Raw genomic sequence first — 15,370 nt, forward strand, 5'->3', positions numbered from 1 at the left:
CCCTTCAAACAACAATTTTGATAACAGTTCTTCCAATAAACTTGCAATAGAATATTAGAGATTAATAGCAAATTTGATTGGACGCACTAGTGCGCACTGGTGCACGTTAAAGCCGTCATATACAAATCGACATGAAGATATGTAATATGTCACTTTTACACTTAGGTTAAATTAGTGTGCAAGCTTTTAGTGCGCGCTAATGCACATATCTAATCGAATTCGCTATAAGGAGTACGTAAAATATTGCAATTAATAAAAATATATTTAGATCCATATAAAATTATTATTTGAGCCTGAAAAATTATTATTTGAGCACTAAGATCCGCTTTGATTGTTGTTTAACATTTTCCGATTTAAATGTAAATTTATATTATTACCTATATAAAATCAAAAGTAAAAAAATTACAACATTTACACGGATCTGCTTACGGCATTTGTGTAATAATCCATTGGAGAATCATATTTTATATAGTTTATGTATTACGGGACATGTTATTGTATTTCGCTGAACATGTCATAGTACATTACGATCAACGTGCAAACTAGTTTCCATATATTATATTTTTAACCCTTTAGATGTATATAAAACAAGAATTGTGTGACGTAACAATGTGTTTATCTCGTTCGAATTTGCGATAGCGTATTATTTTATACGTGACGAAATATTTACTCACCGGATGTTGCTGGCGTTTCTCGTTTAATGGAATTCTACCAGTTGAAGCTTACATTCTGTACGGTACGTACCTGCAATGAAAAGGATTGTTACAAATGGAACCAACGAATATACAATACAACAATACGACGCGCATTATTTTGAAGCTCGCAATTTAAAAGCTCGCCTGATAGAAGGGAGTACAATAGGCCTGCAAATTGTATATTGAAAGTCAGAAATGTTTCAGATCACACTTTTAAAAGAAATATGGAAATATCCGGAAGTAAATATATCGTACAATATTTTTAAACAATTACATATGTGAAAAACATTTTTATAATTTATTTACTTCTGGTACACCATTAATTCGCAGTTTTAAATTACTTGTTTCATTAAAAACATTTATTTATTATTATTATTATTATTATTATTATTATTATTATTATTATTATTATTATTATAAGTCCGAGATGTGAAAAATAAAAAGAAGAATTTTATCCGCTTTTAATTTATAGACAAGCGCAATACTGTATTGACTGCTTGTAAGAGTACCGCATGATCGCATAAGTATTATCATTGATTCCGACGCAATAATACCGAAGTGCAGAAATTTCGTGATGTCCTGGAACAATGCACATCCAATTTCAATTAGATGGTTACCATTCGCCGAGATTCGCTTCGGACAAACGGCTGATTGTTATTAGCGTCTCTCGGTGCTTCACGATGAGATATGAACGTTCGCTGCATCCTCTCCCTCAACTCTGCACAATTACAATTTCGCGCGCGAAGCGCAATGCAATATAAATTGCGTATCAGCGTATAATCAAGAATACAATTTTGCATGTTTAGAGATAGAGAAACCATATAGGATGTTTTACGAAACGCATAATTCAAAAACATTTCCTGTCGGATTTAAATTTTTCCTTAAAACTCCGAAAATTTAAATCCTTGCTTATAAAACATGGAAAATACATGATAAATACGGCATGAAAAAAAGCTTTTACTTGAAAAATACATCGGGCTTAAAATTAGCAAGGATTATTATTGTTATTTTTAAGTATTTTGTTTCTCCATACGTTTTACAAATTGTTCAGAATACATGAGACATTTCTCTCTAAAACATATCTCTTTTCTGAAAAAGCCCGAAGAAAATGTATTAAAAAAAATAGATATGTCATTGAAAGGATAATAACGATGCGGTAATACGTTTGCTGAAGGCGAAAAACTTGAATAAATATTATTTTACCTTGAAAATTTATTCCTTTGCGAATGATTGTAAAAGTAATGTAAACCGATGCACGAATTTTAATGAACACCCAACTAACGACATCGTTTAGTTAAAAACGATCTTAGTTTCCGAATCGATGCCTTCCGAGAGAAGGAAAAACGAGGTACGTTTAACTTGAACTTACATATGAACAAGCATTCGTCTTTGAGGCCAACGGTATTTTAATTTAAAGACAAACTTCACATCTTTTGTACAAAAAAGAAGCTATGTTTGTATGAACTGAAATCGACGAAAATACGCGCAAACGTTTTACGGCCGCTCGAAATACCTCGAGATGCCTTACTGCGGATTGTTTATAAAGAAGATATTTCCGTTCGATCTCAAATACAATTTTATGAAATTTTATGAACGTTCTCGTTCTGAGAATTTCTATAGATATACGTTTTTTATTGTCCCCTGGAAAACAGATTTTCATATGTATGGCACATCTTTACGGACCGCACGAGTTATTTTTTTATTTAATAACATTTTACATAAATGCTCTCAGTCTAATAAAATTTTTGTATGTATTATTAAAGACTATTCACTTTTCTAATGTCTTTTGAAAGCGGGAAAAGGTACGCTTGACTTAACTGTAAACTGGCGTTTGTCTTTAAAGCTAACAAATGAATTTATTATTAGCAATAAAGATAAATAAAAAACATATTAGAAAACAAATAAAGAAATAATTACGAATAAACGTTATAATTGAAATATTTTGTCTCAAAGAAAGACAAATGCTTTTGCATTACTCATATATTATACTTTATTTCTGCGATTGCAGGTAACATTGTGATTAAAACTACTTTCATCTCTTATTTTGCATATTATCACGTTTACACTTTAACGCTGCCCCCATGACAGTGCGGAATTTCTTGTTGTGCTTTTACGCGTTAAATGCTGCGATTCTAATTATTCATACAGATTTACTACGACAAAAATGCATTCGAATATATGTCCGCAACCTATTTTCGCATCAGAATATTGAAGAAAAGTACCTGTTTGAGCTTCAAAGAGCGTTCGATTGATTTCTGTCTTTGAAGTTTTGTGAATAAGAAAATTCAGGCATGCTATTTTTCCAGTGCAACGTTAGTATTTAATTTAAAATATTTTTCTTACCAATTTAAATAGAAAATTCTCAAAAGGCTGATACGCACTTTTCTGTACATTCTCAGTAAAAATATTTACGAAACATTTCAGTTATATTTATTCAACTATGTTCACGCTCTAATTGCCATGAGTATGTGAATGCTGTAAAATCGGAACATGTATGTGATAAATCTCTTAGAACAGTCGCACTAAATGCAGTCTCCGCTCCGTGCAAGCAAGTTGTCGCATATTAAATTATAGCCAGACATTACTCCTTGTAAACAATACCGCGCCGACACGGAAAAAGATACTGTGCGATATACGTATTACAAAATTAAGTTAAAACATAAAAATCTATTATTCGTGTATAGCAGGATTTTAATCAACATATTTTAAAGTTTGAATTGTCAATATATGCTTCTTTTACACGTTTTTTTGTGATTTACATCATATAAGCTTCGGAGCTTTATATGAATTTTAACACTTTTTCTAAATTTTAGAGATAAGTTTTCAACATTTTAAAAGATCTATTTATGACCATTTTTTTAACAAGTGGATCGGAAAAGATGCATAACAGCATAAAGTTACGAGCAAAAATTTTATAATTAAAAAAAAAGAGTTATTTTCAGATATATTTTTAGCTAAATTTTTAGATAATTCAGCAAAATCTTTTTGTGTACAAATCTGAAAATAATTACGATGGAAAATCATAATAAACATGTGTAGAACATTCAAACATGATGCAAAATATTACTGCAAAATATTACTGTAAAAAGTTTTAAAAATTTAGCAACTAGCTTTAATTTTCTACGTAATTATTTTAATGGTCCAGCATAATTATTTTCAGATATGTATGTAATTAATTTTTAGATTTTACTTGAAGAAACCGTTTTTTCTACATAAGAATAAATGTATATAAAACTAAAATCAATTGTTTCACTTATTTATTTTACAAATTAATTTTATCATGTACGTATCAAGCGGAAATTATGGAGTATTAAAATTGCACAAGAATTATACAAATCTATGTCATTATAAAAGAAAATGTGAAGAAAAGAAAAAAAATTTATACACGACATTTGATCATCTAGCACATTATAAAGAAATATATATAAAAATATTAAATATTAATATTAATACTTAATAATTTACTTAAGATTAGGAAAATGTTAGCAAACATTAATATCAAGATAGATGAATGTTCAATCGAGCAGAGGATTACTGTAGAATACAGACTCACTTTGACGGATATGATACATGAAATAGATCCTGAGGGTCTTTGTTAGTTAAAGCTGCCCCGTTATGGATAGGTCAAAGGATGGATGCAGACGATGCTTGATAACGCGGATTCAAAGGTGGTTCATGACAATCAGCCTACATAGTTGGAAGAGTGGTAGACTTCGATCGGGATTACGATGGAAGTGGGAGTATCCGCTGGCATAAAGGCTCATACCGAAACAAGACGTATGGAACACCTGTAGCACTGTAACACCTTTTACTCCGTAGCCACATTCATGCTTTGCTCTGCTTCTGGGTCAGCAGTACTCTCACGTATCGATGGAAAAACGTGCGCGCTGAAGCAGCATTTCGGATCCGAAGGAGTCAGTTTTACGAAGCTAGCTTTGGAATTTTAGTAGTAGCAGTACGTGTTTCAAGTAAAACAGTAGTAGAACTGGCAGGTTGGCTCCGACTGTGGATGTTAAAAGGGGACATGCTCACTCGCGTGAATCTGAACAATAATATTGGATAACGGAGTGGCGCGTTCAATCTGACTTTTTCGCAATTTAGTAGAAAGCAAGATACGCACAGGTCTTTTTGAGATAACTGTGCTTTAAAAGACAATCGATAACGCGATCGTATTAATCATTTTTAAGCGCGTTTGAAAAAAAAATTTTGTTTTTCTTTTTTAGTTTGTAAAAGATTATGACTCCTGCTATGCAATATAATATATTGTATCTTTAAATTGTGCAAACGCATGAATAAGTTTTATAATAATTGAAAAATCTGGAACGAGATACTTATTTATGAAAATTGAAGATAATTCAATAATTTTTAGAATAGTTTCTCTCCTCTCTCTCTCTCTCTCTCTCTCTCTCTCTCCCTCTCCCTCTCTCAACGCAAAATTATTTGGCACTTATCTCAAGGAAAGTCACTTTGCGCATTTCAATCTCTGCGAAAAAGTTACTGAAATCCGCAAGATGATTGGTCTTAGCAACTTTATGTAATTTCATGCTTTAAAAGACAGTTCGTGGAAATGCAAGATAAGTCGATTTAGCCGCTGCAGGTTACGAGAAGAAAAGTCTTTTCACGGATATCAAGAAAGATTGCGATGAGTTTTGGTCGACGAGATGCGAAAATAAAATAAATAGACATTTATCCAAAGAAATAGCTACATCATTTTCGTCAGCGTTATTATGAGAAAATTTGTTATATTACTAACATAATAAGCGATTGTTATCCTGTAATAGCAAGAATTTATGGAGAAAAATGACATTTGTCCCTCGGAAATTGATAACGGCAGGATGATGTTGGTATATATTTTCTAGTGATTTCGGATCCATCATAGAGCATTTTATTCTGGGGATAGTAACGTATTCCTATTGGGAGTAAGAATATTCGTGTAGGTGAATAGCGAGAAGAATACATAGTGCGATACATAAGATGAACTATTGACGCGTGTTACGATAAAAATTCTAAAATCGAAACCCCTTTTAATATTTCGGTCAAAAGTGCAAGAGTTCACTTTATAGTAGTAATTTAATCTTTACTCCTTTTGAATCCTATATAATGCATGCGCACATATCTGTTTCAAAGTATCTAGGACTTGTAAATTACAAATATAGAAAAAGAACGGTTTTACTAAAGTATGTATTATAAAGATTTAGCTGGATACAGATATGAAAATATTTTTATTGGGCTATCAGAATAATTATGAAGGACATTCAAGCTATGATGAACAATGCTATAAAAAGTTTTGACATTCTAGCAATTAGCTTAAACGTTTTATATAATTATTTTGATTACATATTTATTTTTAAACATTATTTTTATAGTCTAACAACATTATTTTCAGATCTGCCCGGCTAAAGTTTTGAATATTTTAGCAAATTTGTTTTTGTCCGTTGTATGTATGTCTGTATGTGAAGTGTATAACACAATTGAAATTGAGAAAAGGTCAAAGGTCCTCACATTCTCTTTTATAATTAGATTTGTAAAATTCTTGCAATAACTGATCTTATAGAAGACCTTGATGCTTAGATAATAATTCTAATGTGCTTTTATATACATTTTCTAGTTTTTCAAAATGCGCGCCGTCACTATAACAGGTAAATCAATGTAATATTGATACTAATAATTGCTTGATTATTAATTTAATAATTAATTAAAGTAATATTGTAATATTACTTTTTTGGTTTAATTTAAGAGCTACGTTTCAAGATAATAACGGCGCGCAGTTCGAAGAACAAGAAAATCTATACAAAATCATATGAATCATTATTTGAACATTAAGATCGTCTATGATCGTTGTTAGCTTTTTCTTGACTGTATTGTACATTCTATAAAATAGAGAAATTTATTTTATTAGTTTAGATATAAGAGATAATATTTAAAAAAAATTCGCGTAATTATGTATGAAATATGTTTAACCACTTATTATACAAATCTAAAATAATATATATTACAAGAAATTATGTTATTTTTATCTAGTCTTTTTATTATGATTTATTTTTAATTCTATTTTAATTTTTATGATTTATGTTTAATTTTATTTTTACTATTCCATTCATCGCGTTTTGTTGCATGCACGATCTCATGTATTTGAAAGCTTAATAGTAACGGAACAAAGGTTTGCTATCTTATACGATAATTTCTGAACATATTTCGTGCAAGTCTATGTGAATGTAATGGAAGGTCTTCCGGGTCTTTCTTCGCCAACCGAGTAAAATCACGAGGGCGACGTGAAGTAATGCGATTTTGGTGAACAGGAGATTCGATGCAGTAGAAGTAGCTTTCCGCGATTCCGGATCCTCATGGGAGTCCAGGAATTTATAAGAGACTGCGAGAGTCGGATAAATCGTATTGTAACAAGAAAGTAGAAATGTATTGCCTAGTTTTCAACAAATACGTTATTCAATGCATAGAACAATCCGGTTTTAGATGCACATGTTACATAAATAAAAATTGCAAATTCCTGAAAATAATCGTTTTCGTCTTTCATTTATTAAGTGTACAAATAAATAATTCAGTATTTTTTTATAAAATTTAATATTTATAATCGAAACATGTTTATCATGAAGTTTAGTTTAATCACGAAAGTACTGGTTTTTTCTTACGAATGAATTTATCAAACTATTTTCTTTGACTTTTATAGATTTTTTATTAGACAAAGCGTGCTACATCGGACGGAACAAATGAATCTGAAATCACTATGTCAGTGAGTACGCTAAATATGATGAAACATCCTAGTCATGTTGCAATAGCATATCTGCAATTGACGATGATAAGAAAAGATTGTCGCCCAATCAAATTACTACATGACAATGCTCGTGTGACTAGAGCCATCAGATTTGCATCCAACTAAAGTAGATATTTCCGCAAAACTGTTCTTTCTGTATATGCGTTTGTACTTGTTTTCTTGGTCCTTAACCTCTTGTCAAAAACATAGTGGCCCTTCAATGTATTTATGCGTTTTATTTAATTTATGTAGATACATGAGATTTACAGTTTTAATGTCAATTTCAAACAACTTATTTATTAAGACATTTGCCATTGTCTTTCGAGAAGAATACGTCTATTAAAGAATACTTATTTAAAATTGAAGAAATCAAAAAATTAATTGTAATAATATGGTTATATTTAATACAATGCTTAAAAAATGTTAATTTTTATGAAATGGTATAAAAGAAAATACCAAATAATTAAAGTAAAATAATTACCAAACAAATATTAAATAATTAAAATAAAATAATTAAATAAAATGTTAATCGCACATAAAAATATACTTATGATATTTTTCATTGTACGTTTAAACATTTTAATAAAAAAATGTAGAGCAAAAATTTCTTGGACTAATATTTATCCCAGTAATTTTGCCATACTCATCTACTGATGAAAGTAGCGAAGAAAAATATTGACTGTTTTACTTTGAAGATCTTAATTGAAGTTACTCAAATATGTTCCTTTTACATGATCTAAAAGTGCTAAGTAGCCTTGGCTGAGAACAGAAATTTAATAATCCTGCTTGAAACTACATTTTTATTTGAAAGTAGTTATAGTTTTAACTTCATGATTCCGTGCACCCTCAAAAGCAAGACATGTTCGTTACAGCACGTTTTGACAATTAATGTCACGATTTAAAATATAGGAGTTAATGCGCTTGAAATAACTACTTTAAAGTTGGCAAGAAAATAAAAGTAATGTGAAATAAAAACGAAATATTGATAAATCCAAGCTAAACAGAATCTTTGTTCAAAATTTTAAATAATTGTTATATATACATACATTTTATTGACGAAATATTTGCATTTTTACACGCGGAAAAAATATTATTTTAGTGCTAAAAGAACTTAATTTTAGTATACTTTAAATAACGGTCATCACAAAAGAATATTTTTTTGGAATACTTGTAAAATACATTCATCATTTTTTTAAAAAAGCCATATTTATTTAAAATAAGCTTCTGTGTACACGCAGAGAAATATATACTGTAAATAATTTGAATTAGATATTTTGCATATAAATTTTTTATAAATTCATGTATCCATAAATTTATTGTAAGTTCATTATAAACATCAAATTTATTCAAAATATATTCTGTATGCTAGTAATTTAATGCTTCAGTCAAGAATATTAATTGTAAGTCACAACAGAAATTCGATTTGCTTATTATTCTCATTTTCTTTAATAAAATTTTTAAATATTCTTCAAAAGAGGTCAACAAATTCTTTTGTTTTAATACATAAGTATAAGTTTTTTTAAAATTGATGATGAATATATTTTAAGATAATTATCAAGAAAATTGATTAACTTTTATTAATCTTTCACAAGTCACGTTGGATTTTCTCAACTCAGGTGTAAAAATACAAAATCTTTTCAAAGAATGCAGCGTTGTGTCTCTATGAACACTAAAAAGAGAAAATACAATATTTTACTTATACTGAATTCGGAGGGTCTCTATTTCAAGGTTTTGTGGATTTCACGTGATTGAACTTTTGACTTTTATCTACGTCTCTTGTGAAAGGTTAAAGATGGCCTACTTACTAAAAGAAGAAAAGAATATTACTTACTAAAAGAAAAAATAAATAATTGATTGTTTTTTTAGCAGTAGAATTGATATTTTTCTGTGTATAGATATTTAAATTTATATACTATATTTAACACAAAGAAATCAAAAGCATTTTTTTAGAAAAAAAAATAGCTGTGCAACTATTAGAAATGTTCATTAAATTTTTTTTAAATATAGTTTTAAATGAAATAAAAGAAATTTCAAAGAAGAGAACTCAAAAAATTTGCAAATTAATAGAAAAATTTAAAAGAACGATATAGCTGCGAAAAATTATTTAGATAATTTAGGTGAATACGTACACTTCAGGTATTTATCATGGCTTCATGCTTGCAATAATAGCTTTTTATTTTCAACGAGGAATACGCATTACTTTATAACTATCTCTTAATATGAAAGGAACTACCGCAAAGTTTTAATTTAATCTAATACGAGAGGTAAAGTTGAGTCTCGATTAACTAGCTTTTCATCCGTACGTAAGATGAAGTTACAGAAATTGGCAAGTTCAATTTGCATACGTAGTAAACCGCAGCGAGTAAAACTTGCATCATGCATTTATTGCGCTCAACTTACGATCGTGACAAACTATTCAATGTAATTTTCGCGATACGATTTTCACGTGTTAGTTTCACCGGAAAATGTCCAACCGCGCGATCTCCATTTTTCTAATAAATATCTTCCGCATGGTTTATTGAAAAAATATGATTTATAAATCAAAGATTTTTAAGAGATCGATGGAATTTCAAGCTGTAGTAGTACCTTTGTAAACGTGAAGCAATCTGAAAAAAAAAAATATAGAAGGGGTAATACACTTAGTGCAACTCCGACATCGGTTATATCGGATGGAAATTCTGCCAGATTTTCGTAACCCTCGCTGTATACCAATGCGCTTCTAAATCCTTGGATCACAGCACGGTTGGAAGCGTAAACGGGATGTAGTTTGATGGCGGACAAAGCACCAGGACGTGGCGCGAAACTATAATAGGTCGTAGCATGAATGACTGATGCGATCGGTGATTCTATTCTCTTGCGCTACGCTTAGTGTGTAATACTGCTAATAACGTTAAACATTATATCAGCCTGGATTTTGCAGCAAGGTTTTAATAAGTACACTACGCGGCGAAGTGCACATTTATATAACATTACGGTTTTCGTATAACCGTAATGTTCCGAGATAATTGCTTTGATTAATTGATTTTCGTCTGGCGCGCCGGATCTCTGGCGGCGGCGGCTGCGTCGCCAGAGAAGGAAGACGATGCAATTTTTTAAACGTATTGCTCTTTCGTACAATGTGTTCGAACATATCGTAAGTTTGAGCATACATCATACAAGCTATCGCTCCAGGTCGAATTTAAGATTCGGCGTCACGACTTTCCCTCTAAATCACGCGCCCACTCGAGATTACTTCGCGGAATCGAATGTCGAATAGATTCAAGAGCGTGGTACTCTCGAGACTTATACGCCGCATATGCGCCCAGCTTTTCCTTTATCGGTAGGTTAGGTTATCGGCATTTTCATTCCCTTCTCGCGCCAACAATTCCGAATGCACAAAGGGCCCGAATCGCCTTTCACTTGATTTATTAAGGCGCATGTTTCGTTTCAATACACCAGAGGCACTTTATAATGCGTCTTTTCTCGAGACTTCACAATACCGTCACGTTAACATGTTCTCATTTGCGAGACTTCTTATTCCTTGCGTTCCCGTATGCTTATAAATTAAGCGTGATTGTGAAAAAAATTTCATTCAATCGAAGATGAGATTTTTTAGAGAATTTTTAAGTACGTTCATTATTATTTTCGAACAATTTATCTTTTTATTTTATAATTCTTATCTAATCAAATTTTTTCCTAATATAAATTATTGTTGTAATCATTAATAGACTTTTTTTAGAATCTAAATTCAGTTTGCCTATTTTTAGATAAAATTGCTATTTTCTGCAAAAAGAGTACAATGAAAGATGGAAGGAAAGTTTTTAAGATCCACTATAACTTTATCTGGATATAATGTTAACTTATAAGGATGTCTGAAGTTGTTACGTAAATGATAGCTGTGTTGCTAGAACTGCTGACAATGAGTTCTGTAGCATTCAACGTAGTTAACATAAATTCTACGAAGCAACGTAAAACAAATTATGGTACATTCTTCACTATTGTTTTGTATCTTTCTGGGTATATCTTTATTTTTCCGAGCTTTTATTTCAACTTTAAAGCAAAGTTAATAACGAGCGAGGTAATTAATGCGAGATAACAACTAAGTGGAATATACTTCCCTTGTTAAATTTAAATGTTTTTGATCCCCTTTTTTCTATTTTTATTACTTCTTCCAGCATAATGTTATAAATAAAATTTTATGCTTTAAATTTCTTGTACCCTTTCTCGATCAATTGATTCTATAATTATCTTATAATATTTTGAATGTTTCAAGATTATTGGACACAATGTACATGTAATAAGGTAGAATTTTATTTATTATTATTTCCAATCAAAATTATTACTTTAAATCTCACAGATTGTTATTATATCGACAATTATTATATCGCATATAGGGTTAGTTGGAATTAATTTTATTACCATGCTTAACTCATCACTTAACATCTGTAAAATCCAACTAAAATGATAAACGGCGGTAAAATATGAAATCGTCCATCTTCATTTTCTCTCCTACGTCGGCGAGAAGCGCAGTTAGCATATAGGATCGTGATAATAGATCAATGTTCAATATTACGTCATCATCCGTGAATTTTGAATGTTCAATAGCAGTACATTACAACGAGCATTTAATTATTACGTAAATTACTTCAATATCTTGTAATAGAGGTACGCGTGGGTGTACGATATTGGAGTTTCCTTTACGCAATAAAACATAAACTTTTTTCCAAGTCGCTTTCTCAGTGAGCCAATAAGTAAAGGAATTATTCCACGTGATAATATAAAGTGGTTCAACCTGTATACACAGGAACAGTAGCAACGACTTTCCCATACTTCATAATACAACTTCGCGTTATATGATGAAATATAAGGCGGAGAGGATCGTCTATTTTCTTACACGTTATATCACTTTAACTCAGGCTCGTGCAGTACTTGTCCGCCCGCCAAGTCCGTGTTGGGCGATCCTTAAAAAAACACAGATGTATTTGAGCTTGTAACGAGGCGAAAGTAAAGCCAAGGCGAGCGATGATGATTTTTAAAAATTAGCATTCCGGCGCGCCAAGAATAATATCTCCCTCGATAAGGTAAACGAACGAATTGTAAAATTGGAAGCAATTGCCGGCGCCAGAACTTTATCGAAGCAATTAAAGTCCGCCCTGTTCTTGCGTTTCCCCCTTCCTCTTTCCTTGTTTAATTTCTTTTTTTTTTATTTTTTTTATTGGATGCAACCTACTTTCTCTTTCTTGTCACTGGATATTGGTAGCATTATTATCTTACCACATCTTTCGTCTCCGATAAAAATCAATTTCTAGACGGTGCGGATCTTGGATACTTCCTTCGTGCATTATAGCGAGGTAAATATCGAGGGTATACATTTTACGATGGCAAAAGCATATGAAGCTGCGCGGAACTAACTGCCATCGCTTCTAATATCGGATGACGACGTTATTAGTATCGTTTTATTACCATCTTCGAGAAACTTCCTTCTTTTTCAGTGACAGAAAACTTGCCACAATTAAATGATGTAGGAATCAAAAATGGATATGCAGAATATCTCACAATTACAATACTTTATCCGAAAATTAATTACAGTTGAAAATCACGTAACAATAAAAAGTAGGAAATAGCAATAGATTTTGAGCTGTAAACGCTTGTAAATCGTTCAACGATAACGCTTAAAATTCGTGAGCATCCTGTACTTATGTATATGTCCACAACTTGTGTATATCATCTTGTGTAGCTATCACTTTTTATTAATTTTTACAGCTCATTAGCCCTACAACTCAATAAAATTGATTTTTAATTAAAATTTTTAATTAAAATAAGATTGATTTTTAATTACTTAACTGATATCCATTGTAGTAATTATAATAATCAGATGATATACACAAGTTGTAACATGCAATTTTAATATTTTAACATGCAAATCATATAATCCATAGTTTTCCAACGGGGACGTTATCGGTGGACGTTGAGATTTAATTGTAAAAGGGAGTGTTAAAAAGTAAGTGGACAATAAGAACACGCTAAAGAAAACAGATCTAAATGTAGACAAATTATTAATATCACACCAAGCTCAAACTTTTCATTAATAATAATTTTTAATATTTAACATTTTTAATATTTTTATTTGTTGCAGTGTAATTCCATCTTTGTTGTTTTATTTTAATAAATAGTTTTAAAAAATTGTAATTTTTAATTATTTTATTTTATTTTATTTATTTTTAATTTTAAGATTTAAAAATTACACGTATTACATTTACACTTTAACCAAAAAAGGAAACTATGATATAATCTCTCGAATAAACATATGAATAATTTTTATTTATTAATTAAGTCTCTTAAAAAGAATTATTAAACCTAGGATGCACAATATTTAAATCTAAAGAATAAAATTTATGTTTTATAATAAACTGAAATTTATATAATTTATTATTATTACTATGTCTTTTTCCATTGTTTTACATTTTAGTGAGAAATAAAATTGTGTAATTTTAATAAATCAAGAAAAAAGTGTGCCACATTACACTTTTGACAATTAGATTTTAAATTTTTGATTTGTTAAAATAGCATAATGTCATTTCTCTTAAAACGTAAAAATTTGACTAGAAATAATAGTGTATTAATACATAATGTAAATGCAAAATTTAAGAAGATAAAGTAGATTTCATTAAAAAATAAACGTACTAAATTTAAAATGTTTGGCAATAATTCAGTCAAAATTAATCTATTATAATATAATCTAAGAAACAAGAACGACCTCATTTATCTAACAGCATTAAACCCACTTTAGATGATCTAGAAACATCAAATTGGAATTATATTCGGAATATGATTGTATTAATTAATAATTTGTCGTAGAATATGAAAAATATTCGTGGAATCAGAGCATAACTTATATATAAAATATACATAATTATTGTGTTCAATAAAACATTTATTTTTTAAACATGAAGGGTGGCAATCCTAGATAATAGTGTGCAATCGACCGGGATTGTCGAATGTCATTACGGGAATTTATATTCGAGTTCGATTTCGAGAAGCTGCCGGAAAATGTTCCGAGAAACGAGCGATTGTATGTAAATAAAAAAGCAAATCGCGCCGCGCGAGCATTCCTCCTCCCCTTCACCTCACGCCATCACGAGTGTCGTCGCGTTGTTATTTACACTTGATTGTTATGGCCGCTCGCCTTGAAATCCGCTGTACGGAGCGCGTCGCGAAAGAGCGTGAACAACATAAACACCTCCGATCGCAAAAGCATCTCGACTTATTTATTGTGTCAAGAAATGTAACCAAGATGTTCGTAAATCAGTTTTATAGTAACCGCTGGATTTTTAGGTACTTCGTATATTTATTTATCGATGCGGAACGCGCGACTAATCAATTTTGTTGTTAAACAGTTGGTAGAAGTGGATCGTCAGTCGCCCCCGAGCACCGGCACGGTCGCGTTCGACCTCCGTTATTGATCGCGGATCGAGAAGATAGTTTACCGGTAAGAGGCTCGAATGGTCTCAGAAATGGGTCTAAGGGTCTTCCCAAGGATCCTCCGATGCCGTGAAAAAGGTTGCGGACGGCGATCGCGTCCTGGTGAAACGAAACGGACGTCGCGGAATGACGCGTTTCTGGCGTTGCGTCGCAAGCGTCTTGTGTGAGGGAGACGCATTTCGACGGGTAAAGGACGAAAAGAACGCGTATCTAAGGTGCGTGGCGAAAAGTGCGTATCGAAAACACGAAAAATAAGAGAGGCAGTGCGGCGAAAAGTACTTGGAAGTGCTTCGGAGTAACGACTTTGCGAAAATTCCGAGGTGCCTACGTCACGCGCGGTGAGTAGTAATAGCGGACGGGGGGGGGGGGCAACATCTTTTCCCAGCTGATTTCCGAGGGTCTTCCGATGCCGTGGAAGTGATCGCGGACGGTGATCGCGTCCTGG

At 31.5% G+C, this 15,370-nt stretch overlaps 1 protein-coding gene across 4 annotated transcripts in view; it reads right to left on the reverse strand.

Moving 5' to 3' along the window:
- Positions 1–15,370, reverse strand: part of LOC105193775 (leucine-rich repeat-containing protein let-4) — a 109,048-nt gene that overhangs the window by 44,895 nt on the left and 48,783 nt on the right. For 3 of the 4 annotated variants that reach the window (XM_026135419.2, XM_011158364.3, XM_026135418.2), the window contains exon 2: positions 675–744. The exons of the other annotated variant lie outside the window; for it this stretch is intronic. The gene's annotated coding sequence lies outside the window, so the exon portion shown is untranslated. The remainder of the gene's footprint in view (positions 1–674; positions 745–15,370) is intronic. 4 annotated transcript variants of the gene reach the window in all.

The sequence above is a fragment of the Solenopsis invicta genome, chromosome 2 (assembly GCF_016802725.1).
Source record: "Solenopsis invicta isolate M01_SB chromosome 2, UNIL_Sinv_3.0, whole genome shotgun sequence".
NCBI lineage: Eukaryota > Metazoa > Arthropoda > Insecta > Hymenoptera > Formicidae > Solenopsis > Solenopsis invicta.